We start from the raw sequence: 13926 nt of genomic DNA, 5'->3' as shown, positions 1-13926 counted from the left end.
TCGCAATTTGTTAGTTTAAGTTTTAGTTCAATTACTTTGTTGGTTAAAAGATTTTGACCCAACGCGATAACTTTTTTTTATGGCTGGATTAATCATCAAATATTTGTTTAGTGATTAAAATTACGTTAAAACAATAATCCTTTTCAAATTTTTTTAGGACGTTCATTTTGTCCTTTATTTGAATTGTTTTTTTCTATAATTGGTATTGACATCCAATATTTGGAGAGTAAGAAAAAAAGGAAAGTGAAAAAAATTGACGCCACAACATGTTTTCCTCAGGGGTCCGATTTTCCCATCCCCTTAATTTGTCCAATTCAAAACATATATTGGTCCGATGAAGGCGATTGATCAGGATAAGCATAGAATATTTTTAATTAAAGGCCAAAATTCCTTAGACTGCTGTTCACTTGCAGTAAAAGAACAAAAAAAAAACGGTCTATCGGTACATAGAAAGAAAATTCCACTAAAATTTACGATGCTAACATCGTAATCGTGGACTAGATTTTCATTTGCGTCAATTTTTAATTGTCTTATTTCAAAATTTATTATAGTCTTTGTTAAAATTACGATGTAGGTTATATTCTTTACTATTTAACATCGTAATTCTAAAAAAGACTATAGTAAATTTTGAAATAAGACATTTAAAAATTGACGCCAATGAAAATTTAGTCCACGATTACGATGTTAACATCGTAAATTTTAATGGAATTTTTTTTCTGTGTAGACCCTGCGGGCTAGCTCCAAAACTTGCCGCTGTTTTCGGGCTTCTGGAGCACCAAAGCATTGTTGTGAATACATTTTCGAGCTTGAAAATACTTTAATATGCCGTTGTTTAAAAAAAAAAACCCCGTTTTTTAGCATTTCTTTCTTCCACGATATCTCGCAAATGAATTAACCGATTTTGATGGTTGAGGCGGTAATCGACGCGTTTTATTAAGTTCTAGAGCAGATAAAATTTTGAAGTTGATCGTTAAAGTCGTTTCTAAAAAATCAATAAAAAAACAAAAAAAAAATATTTTGTTTTTTCATAATTCGCCAATATTTTCGAGTTTACTTGATCAAATGATTTGAAACCTCCAGGAAAGCTGATGGCCAATAAAACCTTTTGATAGCCGCAATCACTATCCGAATCGGTTCAATAGTTAAAAAGTTACAAAGAGTTTACACACACACACACACACACACACACACACACACACACACACACACACACACACACACACACACACACACACACACACACACACACACACACACACACACACACTCGAGCACTCAAACATCATTCTTAAAATAGTCAGAGTAGCTTCCTAGGACCTCAAAACGTCGACATCTGATGAAAACTCGATTTTCGAAAATCGGGGTGAAAACTAACTTCCCGAATTTTTGAAAATCATCGATTTTCTCAGCGGGATGTTAAACAAATTGAATTAAGTTTTTCATAAATTTTTGGCAAATATTAAACCCCTTAAATATGGCACTAGCAAAATATTATGAAAAACCTAATTTACTTAATTTTAGTTTTTAATAATAAATAAAATAAAAGCTTGCAATTTTTATTGTAAGCTCAATCTATTTTTTGATCAAATTGAATCAAAATATCGTTATAAAAATTTTTTTGAATCCTTACAGAATTAGAACAATCTGGCGGAAGATCGTGACTTACCCGGGAGCGGTGGCAGCCGTCGGCCCCTGATTTCAATAATCGAGCATTTACGATTCTCTCGAAAGCACCAAAATGGTGAGTGCCAATAATTAATAATTAATAATTAACCAATAACTAAAAGCGAAAATGAGTAAAATAATTGAAGTGCATTGAAATGATTGATCTATCCCGTTGAGAAAAAAATAAACCCGTAGCTAGTTTGATCTACGACCTCGCGAATAATGAAAAGCGAGCAATAAATAATGGATCGGCGGCTACCGAGGGAGGCAGCATAATTCATTGAAACGGCACAGCCCTGGCTACTTTTCTCATTCCATTCGTTTCACCAGCAGCATCATCTCCAGTCTTCTCAGTTCAACTCTTTCACTCTTTTATTGTGCACATACAAACACTCTTTCTATCTCTCTTGCTCTTATTATTATTATTATCATTATTATTTTATCTTATTTTAAAAGAGTCCTCTCTCATCCGCGCTCCGGAGATTTCACTGCCATAAATCCGAATGCTACCTATCCCAAGGCTCTAATTGCATTATAAATTGTGCATCCTGTGTACTAAGAGATGCATACCACAATAATAATATCAAGTACATTGTTTACTTCAATGTATATTCAACTATTATTTACAATTAACAATTATGAATCAATTAACTTTTGTAGTTCATAAAAATTTCGTAACTCATTGCAACATAATAATAAAATAAACTAAAACCTTTACTCTCGGTTTTAAAAGTTAACTTTATTACATCAACAATTTATTATTTATTGTGGGGTCATAATTGAGGATACAAGTATTTTTTGTGCTGGTAAATATTCACAAAAGTCAATAATAATCCTCATTGCTCGAGGCGTAACAATAATCCTGAGGCCGTCGCATAATTGTGCGCCCTGGACAAGATTTATAGGCCGAGCTGGTGGAACCCGCAAGAGAGTAGTTACCCGTTGCTATCTAACGATCTCCCATTGAGAACCGACCTCATATATACATTTATATATACATATATATAAGTTGAATCAAGTACAGAGCATATGTCTTGACGACACGACTCATTCACGAGGCTTCATTATGTTTAACATACTTTGCAATAATCTGAGTTATATGTATATACTTTTGAAATACACTATTGAAGTAAACTTGAAAATATTATTGGTGATTATTCAATACATTTTGATTTATCGATTTTATTTATTGGCTTATATGTATTTTTTATCATTATACGAATTTTAAGTATTTTTGATCCACAAAAATATTTAAGAATTGATAAGCAATTCATTTTATTTGGAAATATTAACGGATTAGAATAAATGATTATATTTTTTTGATCATTATAGCTCAAGGTATTTTTAACCACAATATTTATTTAAAAATACGTGACCTAAATAAAGTAAGAATCGATATTAGTAACAATTAAGTATATCCTGAATCATCAATTCTGTTTGTCAAAAGTTATATATTTTTGGTGATTATGCAGACTTAAGGTAATTTTTATTTCATAAAACATTTTTTAGAATTGATGAGTGACTTATCTCATCTTAGTTTTTCTAAATGAAATAACTATTGAAAAAAAAAATTAGTTCAGTGAACAATTTCTTTCAAGAGTTATCAAGGTCACAAAAATCCGTCTAATTGATTGGCATTCAAAGTTATTTTATCTGAATCGATTTTTCTTTATACCTTAGCCGAAAGTACGCACTTCTCTCCCCAATTTTAAAGCCTAAAAACTTCCAGTCCGGCATCAATGTCAAAAAGATGACATAATGTTATCCAAAAAATGTTACCTTTAAGAGCTCAGAATAATGTTATCGTTTTGATAACTTTATGTTGAGGTCACTTAAAAGAAATGTGAAAGTTAGCAAAATGATAACTATTTATGGATGTCTCTAGAACATTAAAAAAATAGCTTTCTTATGAGACTATTATAACCTCAACTTTCGTCAGCTAATGTCATTGTAACCTATAAGTACCAATGATTATAAATATTATTTATTGATTCTGCACTAAAGTAATTACATATATTTAGTTATTATGAATACAATAGCAAAATGTCGAAGAGAAAAAATTTTAAAAATTTATGTAAAGGCCAAAAAAATAAACAAATACGTTGTTTTTTAAATAAATTACATAATTTTGAAAATTCATCCAGTGATCAAAGTGAACCAGTAGAAAATAATTCATGCTTTGTGAGTAATAATATATCTTGTGATGAATCGAATGATGTTGATAATGAAAGAAATATTAATACAGACAATAATATTGATAGCGGAAAACTTAATGAAAATGAAATAAGTAATTACAGTTCTGACAGTGAAACTAGTGGAAATTTTGACTCATGTACATTATCGATCTGTAATCAATTAGAAAAGAATGCTTTGGTAGCTATCAATGAAACAAGTTTATCATCGAAACTGGCTCAGTAGGTGACTGATTTCAAAATATCACGTGAAGTAGCGGATAAACTCCTAAAAATATTAAAAACATTGAATCAAAAAGAAATCAGTAATTCACTTCTTGATTCTTGAGCCTTACTTGGTACACCGAAAACACCGATAGTAACTCGTGTTCCTTCTCGTCAATATTTTCATTACGGGTTAAAAAATGCCTTGACTGATCAATTGGGAATTATTGATTATTATACTCTACCAAACTTGATTGCCATTAATACTAATGTCGATGGGTTGCCAATTGCTAAAAGTTCGATGAGTCTACTTTATCCCATTCTTGCGCAAATTTATCCCAGAGTTTATCAGCCATTTGTAATTGGGAGATATCATGGATATGAAAAACCCAAATTGTTGTCATTATGATCTCCGTAAACTGATTTCTTTAAGATCTCTAAAAAATGTTATCTTTCTGACGTCTAACCAATGAGCTCTTAAAGATATCCTCAGATGGCGCGTAAGAGGCTGTTCTGATATCTTTCTGTTATCTTCGGGATAACTATTTCGGATGTCAGATCAGAAAAATGTTATCTTTAAGAGCTCTGTATATCATATTTCTGCCGGACGGGATTATTTTCCTCCCCTGGTGGGATTATACGCGCCTCACTTATATTGTCGGGCAAAAAGTGTTTTCGTGCCTACAAAAACAGCTGGCTGCTGCCATCTAGTGATCGTCTACCACTTTATCAATAAAATTTTTGACGATAACCTCGTAGATCATTGTTTTATGTATACTTCAGTATTTTAAGTCTCGTTGTATGTAATATTTTAATTAAACAGTTTACTTACCATAATAAGATAAATGAAAAAGTTTCATCGGATGAATATATGGACGAGAAGGAGGTGATAAAAGATTTTGATGTAGAGGCGGTTAATTATTGAAACAGCAATTTTGTCAACAAATTCAGCTAATAGATACCAAATGGTTTACGAAGGCTATAAAAAATGGCTAACTGAACATCGAAATTCTCTATCGGACTTGGAAGAAAGTAACTTGATCGTGTATTTCACAGGGTTAAGTATAAAAAATCAAAACCACCAACATGGCGGAGCATCTGGTCTATGTTGAAGAAAACTCTTAACGTAAAAGACAATGTCGATATTAGCAAATTTTATAATTTAGAGTGTCTGATTAAAAACAACTTTAAAAGTTACAAACCTAAAAACTCATGAGAGTTCAAATGGGACGAAATCGTGAATTTTATGAACAATGCATCAGATTTCGTGTATTTAGTTGTAAATGTAAGTGTATTTATAAAAAATTTCATTAATTAATCATGCAATTGATCAGTTAGTTATATTAAACTTTTATTCATAACATAATTTGAGGTTATATTCGTATTTGGTATCTGTGGGGGACTAAGATGTGATGAACTTACTGACTTGAAGGTGCAGGATGTAGAAGATCTTAACAATAGATTTTTTGTCCATCATCAAAACAAAAAATGATAAACCACGCCAATTTATCGTCGGAGAGCTTTTCTACGGAAAGCCACGGTTTTTGCGGAATCATAACAAATAGCTCGAGACAAAATTTTTCTAAACTTTTTGGTTTTGTTTTTTTGGGTCTACGGGGTCGGGAAAATTTTTTCCATAAAAATCAATTCATGATTTCTTTAACAATTTATTCAGCTACAATTTGTTTTTGTTTTGTTTCTTTGTACGACAATTTACTGCTGAAATATCAGGCTTCAAATGAACAAGGATGTTTTTGTCTTTGATTATCGATATCTCAGCAACTAATGGTCGCACAATAATTTTGAGGGCAGCTTTAGAAACTCGAATAAATCCCCCACAAGCCTCATTTTCGATTAAAAAAAAACATTTTTTTTTTCATCCTTAATATCAATTTAAAAAACCTATAAAAAATGGACTTTTTATAGTTTTTTAGTTAATCAACCGCTACTATAAGAATATTGATGGCAAGGGTGATATTGCCGAGTGATTTTACAGCTTAATGTTCCTCCAAAAACCCTGGAAATTTTCAAATCGACCCATTGAACCGTTTGTCTGAGCCGATTGCTCGGAGTTTTACAAAACAATTAAAGGAACAAGTTTTGTTCCTTAACTTATGTATTCATAACCAAAATAAAAAAATTAATTTGTTTTCTTAATTTAATTCTATTTTCGCGTTAATTATTCAGTAAACGTAAGGTAAAGAAAAAAAAATTCCAAAAGACGAGATAAAACGTTTTTTTTTACTTTTTTTTTCGTTTTTCAGAAATTTATTGTTTTTTTCTTTACCTTACATTTATTGAATAACTAACGCAAAAAAAGAAGAAAATTCGAAAAAATTTAATTTTTTCATTTTGGTAATGATTACACAGATTAAAGAACAAAACTTGTTCCTTTAATTGTTTGTAAAACTTTGAGCAATCGGCTCAGACAAACAGTTCAATGGATTGATTTGAAAATTTTCAGAACTTTTGGGAGTGCATTAAGCTATAAAATTTCCTAGCAATATTGACCTTTCCATTAATATTTAATATTTCAAAAACCATAAAAAGTCAATTTTTTTACGTTTTTTATATCGATATTGAGGATGAATTTTTTTTTTTTTTCCAAATACAAAATGAGGCATGTGTACATTTTATTCAAGTTTTCAAATCTGCCCTTAAAATAACCGCGACCATTAGTTGTTGAGATATCGATAATCAAAAACAAGAGGATCCTTTTTTATATGAAGACTGATATCTCAGTAGCAAATTGTCGTACTAGAAAAAAAAAAAAATAATAAAGTTGTAGCTAAATAAATCTCCTAAACGATCCATGAGTTGGTTCTCTTGAAAAAAATTTTTCTAGCCCCGAAGACCCAAAAACCAAACCAAAAAATTTAGGAAATTTTTGTCTTGAGCTATTTTTAATGATTACTTGCTTTATAGCAAGTTGTATACAAATTGTCGTTAAAAACAGAAAAGCCCAAAGTTAACGGACATTTGATGAAAAATTCAAAGAAACTTTTATTAGGGTTTTTTTTTAGTTGAAAAATTACCTCTAAATTGAGGAAAAATTAACCGCAAATTTTTCTTTCCATCTTTTGCTGTCAAATTGTCTTTAAATTTGGGCAGCGAATTTCAATAATTTTAATTGTCAAATTACTGTCAATTTCAAGTTAAAGTGGCTATTAGAGTATGCATTATTATGGTAATGATTACGATAGTTGTATAGGAACCATTACCATAATGAAACAGAAACTATTCCGATATCATATAGGAATGGAACCCTTATAGATAGAAATGGTTACCATTATTGGTATGGCTGCCATTCTTATAATCGATGATTCAAAAAAATTTGTTACCACTTTGCTTGAGATGTGCAAAATGAAAAATAATTTACTCATATCTCAAATTAATGGTTATTTTTTTGTATACTTACTCAGTTTTTTTCAAATTTTTAAAAATAATACTTCACAATTAAATAATAGAAATAGAATAGAACTGTGTACTAAATAAATTATGCAGCGATATTTGATTCAAAAAAGAAAAAAAAATATTTTCTGTATTCAAGGGCGTTTCTATCATCAATTTGTAATAATGCTATGTCGGTGTTACGATACTAATGAGAATTCCTATGTGTTATTTATAATCTTAGCCTTATAGCATGTGGCTTAAAATAATATATTTTGATTTTAAATAAATAAATCAGTAATTTTTTATTACTCAGTAATTTAAATAGTTTGCTAAAGTGGTTCAATTTAGTAACTAAAAGTTAAAAAAAAAGCTTTCAACTTTTCCATATCAAGCAATAGTCGAGTTCATTAGCGATGTAGGTAAGTAAATACATTAATAGTTAAATATATATAATATATTATACATATATATTCAAAGTATGCGGCGTATAAAATGTTGATTGGGTGAATTAGTTTGAGTAGGAGGAAATAAATTTAGTAGAGAGTATCTCAAAGGGAGGAGGGAGCAGTAAGTAGTAAGTAGTGAAAAGTAAACACATTGGTGACACTCAAAGTCAACTTAGAAGTCCACTCAAGATCGTTAATCCACTGAGTTGTTGCAATTAATTGTAACGTGACAAATCGTAAGAGCCAGCACATTTGCTGCGATGGAGAGACCCTAGAGAAGGAGAGTTGGAGGAAAGAACTAAACTTGAAGAAAGAACGAAGAAGAAGAAGAAGAAAAACGCCGGTTGTTTATAATGTTGCTCTCGCGTGTTCTGCCGTGCAAGCGGCACCTTTGTTCCTGCAATGATCAGCTTCTGCATCCTATCTTCTTCTATCCTCTATATGATGCTATCTAACATTTTTTTTTCTTTCCTGATATGAGCTTTCTTTGTGTACATTAGCTTCCTCATTACGTCTTCGTTGCTCCTGAGTTTGTGTTGGGTGTAGTTTATTTTTAGTTAAGCTATAAGCTATTGGTGTGAAAAATTATTTGATTACATTCAGAATATCATCAGTCAGGGGAGAGCAACTGAAGAGTAGAGAAGCTAATGTGTGGATGATGCTTCTGCTCTAATTTCCTTTCACGTTCGTTTGAGATATTAAGAGGCTGTGATGGCGATACTTTGACCCCAGATGTAATACATGTACATGCGGATTCATGGGAATTTAATGTTTAATTTCACTTTTTTTTATTTTTAATTATGGGAAAATTTTAGTGCTATAACTTGAAAATTACTAATGCGAAATTTGACTTATCAATTAAAATTTAGTGTCTATCTTTAAGTAGTGATGCCGAAGTAAATATGTAAAATGAATGTACGTTATTTATAGTCATTTGAAAAGTAATTTGATTTCTTGAAATTTTAGTCTTTTTAAAAATTACCATTAAACCAATTGCTTGGATGCGACTATTGTTTAAGGGGGACCATTAGTGTGAAATTTGGAAAAAATCGATCTTTTTTTGTTGCATATTTCAATAGTTTATAACTTCAAAAATAACACACAGAAACTTCAAGCGCATATCTCAATTAGTTTTTTTGAGTTACAGCCACTTGAAGAGCAGCCGCTCATCAGTTCTCAAAATTACATTTTTAAAATTTGCTGCAGTTATAACTCAAAAACAAATCATCCGATCGATTTGGTTTGAATTGCAGCTTCTTTTATATATGTTTCGACGTACTATCGCAGGCCAAAAATCATCAAATTTTTGTGCAAAATATAAAATTTTTTTCAAAAACTCCGCCGTTTTGTTAAATTTCAATTTCTTTTCTTATCCCAAAGGTCATGGTACGGGAAATACCTTCTAGTTTAATAAATTTTTTGTTTTTTTTCGAATTCAGGCACTGCGAAGGCCACCGTCACTACTACGTGAGGGGACTTTTTTAACTTTCTCCTAATAAAATTGAAAATTTTCAACAATTCGAAAAGTTATTGGTTTCGGTCCGATTTTCGAAAACCGAATTTCTATCAGATTTTCACGTTTTGAGGTTTTAAGAAACTATTTTGATTAATTTCACGATAATGTCCGAGTGTATGTATGTGTGTACGTACGTACGTAAGTACGTATATATGAAAATATCTATGATTTTTGAATTCGCTGAATTTTGAATTTTTTGGTCCAAAAATTTTATCGTGTATTCACTATATATTCGCAAATATATCCTTGAAATACTAAAACATTCCATGCCGTAGCTTTCTTTAAAAAAATTCCCAAAAATCATTTTTTTTTTCGGGCGGTCACACCAGTGGTCTCCCTTAAACAATCGAATTTTTTTTTCTTCGTATTCCTACTTTTGAAACTTTAAATGGTTATATCTAAAAAAAAAATTGATTTTATAAAATTTTTAGCTATTCCCAAAAACGCAAAGAATCAAATTACCTGTTTTATGAATGTCATGTCTTTGTATTTTTTGTTTAATTTTCTATGAAGATATTGCTGATGAAAAATGTATAGAAAAAAAATTGACGTTAACACTTAACTTTGATTAGAAATATGAGATAATTAAACACTTAACTGGTTATTGAAAAAATAATTCAATTTACAACTTTAGTGTCATTAAAAATTTTCATAAAATTAATAATTCAAAAGTCACAATTACTTAAACAATTATATACTTAATTTGGCTCTTAATTCGCTGATATTTAAAGGTATTGTACCACTTGAATGATGTACTTAAATCATTAAATACGGTATTTTATACAGAAACCAAAGTTAATAAAATTACTTCACCGACCACCCAAAACCTCTAATTATCTTTCTTAGTCTCCGAGATATCACAAATGAAATTAAAAAATTTTAATCTCTGAAATTCCTTTGACGTTTAATCGATAAAGTCTTTCTAATAAATGAATAAGTAATAAAAATTTATAATTATTAATGTGTAGGTGTTCAAAACATGTTTACATTTTTTTACTTACAATTTTTTGTTGCGCTATTGGCAGCGGATGAACTTGATAATTTTCAATATCGATTAAAAAAAAATATATATATACACGCAAATGTCATGGTTATGTGTTAGTATTTTATCAAATGACAGTACGCGTGATTATAATGCAGACACTCGTGATATTAATGCATTAATTTTCACAGTCTCGATATCTTAATTATCCGTATAAATATAACGATGAAGTACCGAGTGGTAAAACTTGATTTGATGATGATATTTTTATTTAACTTTAAGTGCTACTTGTATATATATATATATATATATATACTCTTACATATATATTGGAAAAGAGCAGGGCAAAACGGGATCCTTCAAAAAAAATTTTAATATTGTGATTTTTTTTAAATTCATTTTACTTTTTATTAGTTCTCAAATGATTATTTTTAGTATCAATATGAACCAATCGTAAAAAATTTTATTATTTAATAACGATGTGACCCATTAACAAAAAAAATTCAAAATATGAGATAAAGTATAAGTTCACCACAAAAAAAAAAATCTCTAAAAACAAATTTATGATCAAGAAAAATGAGCTTTTAGTCATTTTTATTTTGCTTATAGAGGAGACCGGGGTAGGGTGGCCCCTAAGCCGATTATTAATTTTTGTGGCTTTTAACAATCAAATCACATTACTTTTGTCCTATGTCGAACAAATTTATGGATATTTTGCCGAAATTCTGAAATTTTTTTTTTTTTGGGACATATAGTTATTAGACCAAAAAAAATTTTTTTTTATCAAAATTTCAGGAGGGCCTCTTTGCCCCAGAGGGCCTCTTTGCCCCAGAAGGGCTCCTTGCTCCCCCTCAAATCACCGAGCAAAGTAAGCCCTGACCTCAAAATTATAAACTTCTTAAGATTAAATTTACTGTTTCCCATAATAAAAATAATTCTGTCGTGAAATTTAATATTAAATAAAAAAGTTATTATAAATAAATTTCATCGATCCTGAATTGATTTTTGAGCCTAAGCTACAATTTTATTGATAAAAAGTTATTAATTATAAATTACCAAAAGAATGATTAAATTATTCCAATAACAATTTGTCGAAGAAATTTCGAGTGGCCCATATCACCCCAAGACGTTCATGTTGACTTTTTGAACAATCCTTTATACAAAACTTGCGGCCTGTTTTGCCCCTTTTTTCCATATATAGACATAGAAATAACAGCTTTAGATATCTTATGTTAAGAGAAAGTAAGAGAAGTAAAATAATAATTTTGAAATCACGTAGTTAAGGTCAAAGATCAAATGATTTTATGAATATTATTGTAGAAAATTATCTTAAAAAAAAAAAAGAAAAAAATCATTCTCTATTATGGTTATGATTATCATCTTATAAATCTATATGATATTAAATATTTTTTAGTGACATTTTTCGCTGCAAAAACAAAAAAAATAAAATTTTTTTTCTAACCGAGTAATTTAATTTATCTCTGCATGAGGTCGATGTTAAATAAAGGTGAGAAAGCGCTAGAGTATACGGTGAAGGAGCCGGACGTCATGCGCGTATTAATAATCCCATTCAAGCGAAGCCTGGTCCAATATCTTAATTCTCTTTACACACGGGTCACGTTACAATAACGTCTTCCTTTGTGCTGGTACTGTGTTGTTTGGTGAAAAAAAATGATCTGAGAAGAAAAAAAAAATACGACATAGTAAATAAAATAATAAAATAAAATAAGTATAATAAAAAATAGGTAAAAAAAGGAAATAATGTAAAGGAGGATGGAGGTCGAGAGGCTCCAAGTGGTTCGTTCGAGACCGGACGTATCCTGACAACGACTAATGGTCGAGCTGCCGCCACAAGAATATGAGATAAACGCGAGACAAGGTAACCCACTCATTCCGTTTTCTCGTTTACAACCATCACGTTTATTTTATTCTATTTCATTTATTTTATTATTATATTTTCAATCCTATCTTTATTTATTGATTATTATGACTATTATTATCATTTATTACTCGTTGCTTTTAATGGAGAAAGTAATTAATATTAATTTATAATTATAATAAAATCGAATATTCGATTTTCAATCAATTTTTTAAGATCAAAAATTTGAATCTGATATCTTTCATTTATAAATCAATGTATTAAAGCTTCAATCGATATCACGAATTTAAAAATTAATATTTTGAATTGAAAATTGATATCTGAAATTATTGATTTTTTAGATCGATGTATTTGAATTTCAATCGTCATCTTAAATTTAAAAATCGATAATTTAAGATTTAAATCAGTACTTAAAAATTTAAAATTAAACCCTCGAATTATTAGATCTTAATCAATAAATCAAAGTCAAAATCAATATATCTTTAATGTTAATTATGATGACTTAAGTTTTAAATCATTATCTTAAAATTACAAATCGGTAATCAAATTTTTTAATCGATATTTTAAAAAATCAAAATTTTGAATTTAGAATCAATAATTAAAATTTAAGATCAAGAGATTTTGAAATTAGAAAGTCAATGCCTCGAATATTAAAATCGATAAATCGAACTTTAAATTCATACTTCAAATTTAATAGAATCTTCATAATTTCTCACAATAAAAAAAATTAATAATTTAAATCATTACAGTATCACGAAAGCTTTAGAAGCCTTTGTCGATCTTCAAATACAACTTTCTAATATTGCACTGATGGTTATAAACCTTACATACAGTGGTTCTCAGAAATATGTATCTCACAAGTGGTTTTAGTCCTTAAGTCCACAAGAAATCTAATTGCCTCTCGATACACATTACTTGTTATGTGTGCTGTGCGATCGGTACAGTTCTGCTACTGTTACTCTTATTTCTCATACGCTCCAATCTTCTAGTTCCAACCACTGCTCTTTAGTGTTTTACTACTGTTACAGTCTATGTCAATTGTTAAATTCTTTCTTTTAACCGCGTCAATCAATTACGCTAACAAGCGTACTTACTTTTTTTTTATCTACAAAACCCAAGACGTGATATTAACCACTAGTTTTCTATCCTAGCATACTCACACACTCTTAAGTAACAGTGTATTAGTTTAAAACTAATGAAACGTAAGATCATTTTCCATTCTACAGGTTGTTATAACCGCGTAAATCATTACACGCATGACGTCAATTTTATTTAATTGCCTTTCTATTATTTTAAATTTCAATTTATCATTAAACAAAAAATGAAAAAAATTCCTTCAATGAATCTTTAAGCGAAAAAATTTCTTAATATTAAAGATTCAGTCGAGTTAATAAAAATAAAAATAAAAAAAAATGTGTATATAGCCCAAGGAATAGCAGCGTCCAGTCATAGCGTCCAGTTCAGCGTAATGCCAATGCGAAATAACGGATTATACAAAAGCAATAGTGGGCGTTATAATACAGTGGTGGTTGTGTGGACTTGGGTTGGGCACTCCTAGAGGTCCTTAGAGGTCAGCATTACAGGAAGGTGAGTTGCCTGGAGCACTCTTGATATCAGGAAACGAATCATTGAACTTCATATAAGCTCAG

At 29.9% G+C, this 13926-nt stretch overlaps 1 protein-coding gene across 3 annotated transcripts in view; it reads left to right on the top strand.

Moving 5' to 3' along the window:
- Nucleotides 1-13926, top strand: part of LOC103574374 (ankyrin repeat domain-containing protein 17) — a 69162-nt gene that overhangs the window by 30936 nt on the left and 24300 nt on the right. For all 3 annotated transcript variants that reach the window (XM_014440772.2, XM_014440771.2, XM_014440773.2), the window contains exon 2: nucleotides 1633-1741. The gene's annotated coding sequence lies outside the window, so the exon portion shown is untranslated. The remainder of the gene's footprint in view (nucleotides 1-1632; nucleotides 1742-13926) is intronic.

Source organism: Microplitis demolitor, chromosome 9 (genome assembly GCF_026212275.2).
Source record: "Microplitis demolitor isolate Queensland-Clemson2020A chromosome 9, iyMicDemo2.1a, whole genome shotgun sequence".
Taxonomy (NCBI): domain Eukaryota; kingdom Metazoa; phylum Arthropoda; class Insecta; order Hymenoptera; family Braconidae; genus Microplitis; species Microplitis demolitor.
Note: the sequence above shows the minus strand (reverse complement) of the source record. Positions and strands in the feature narration are given on the sequence as shown.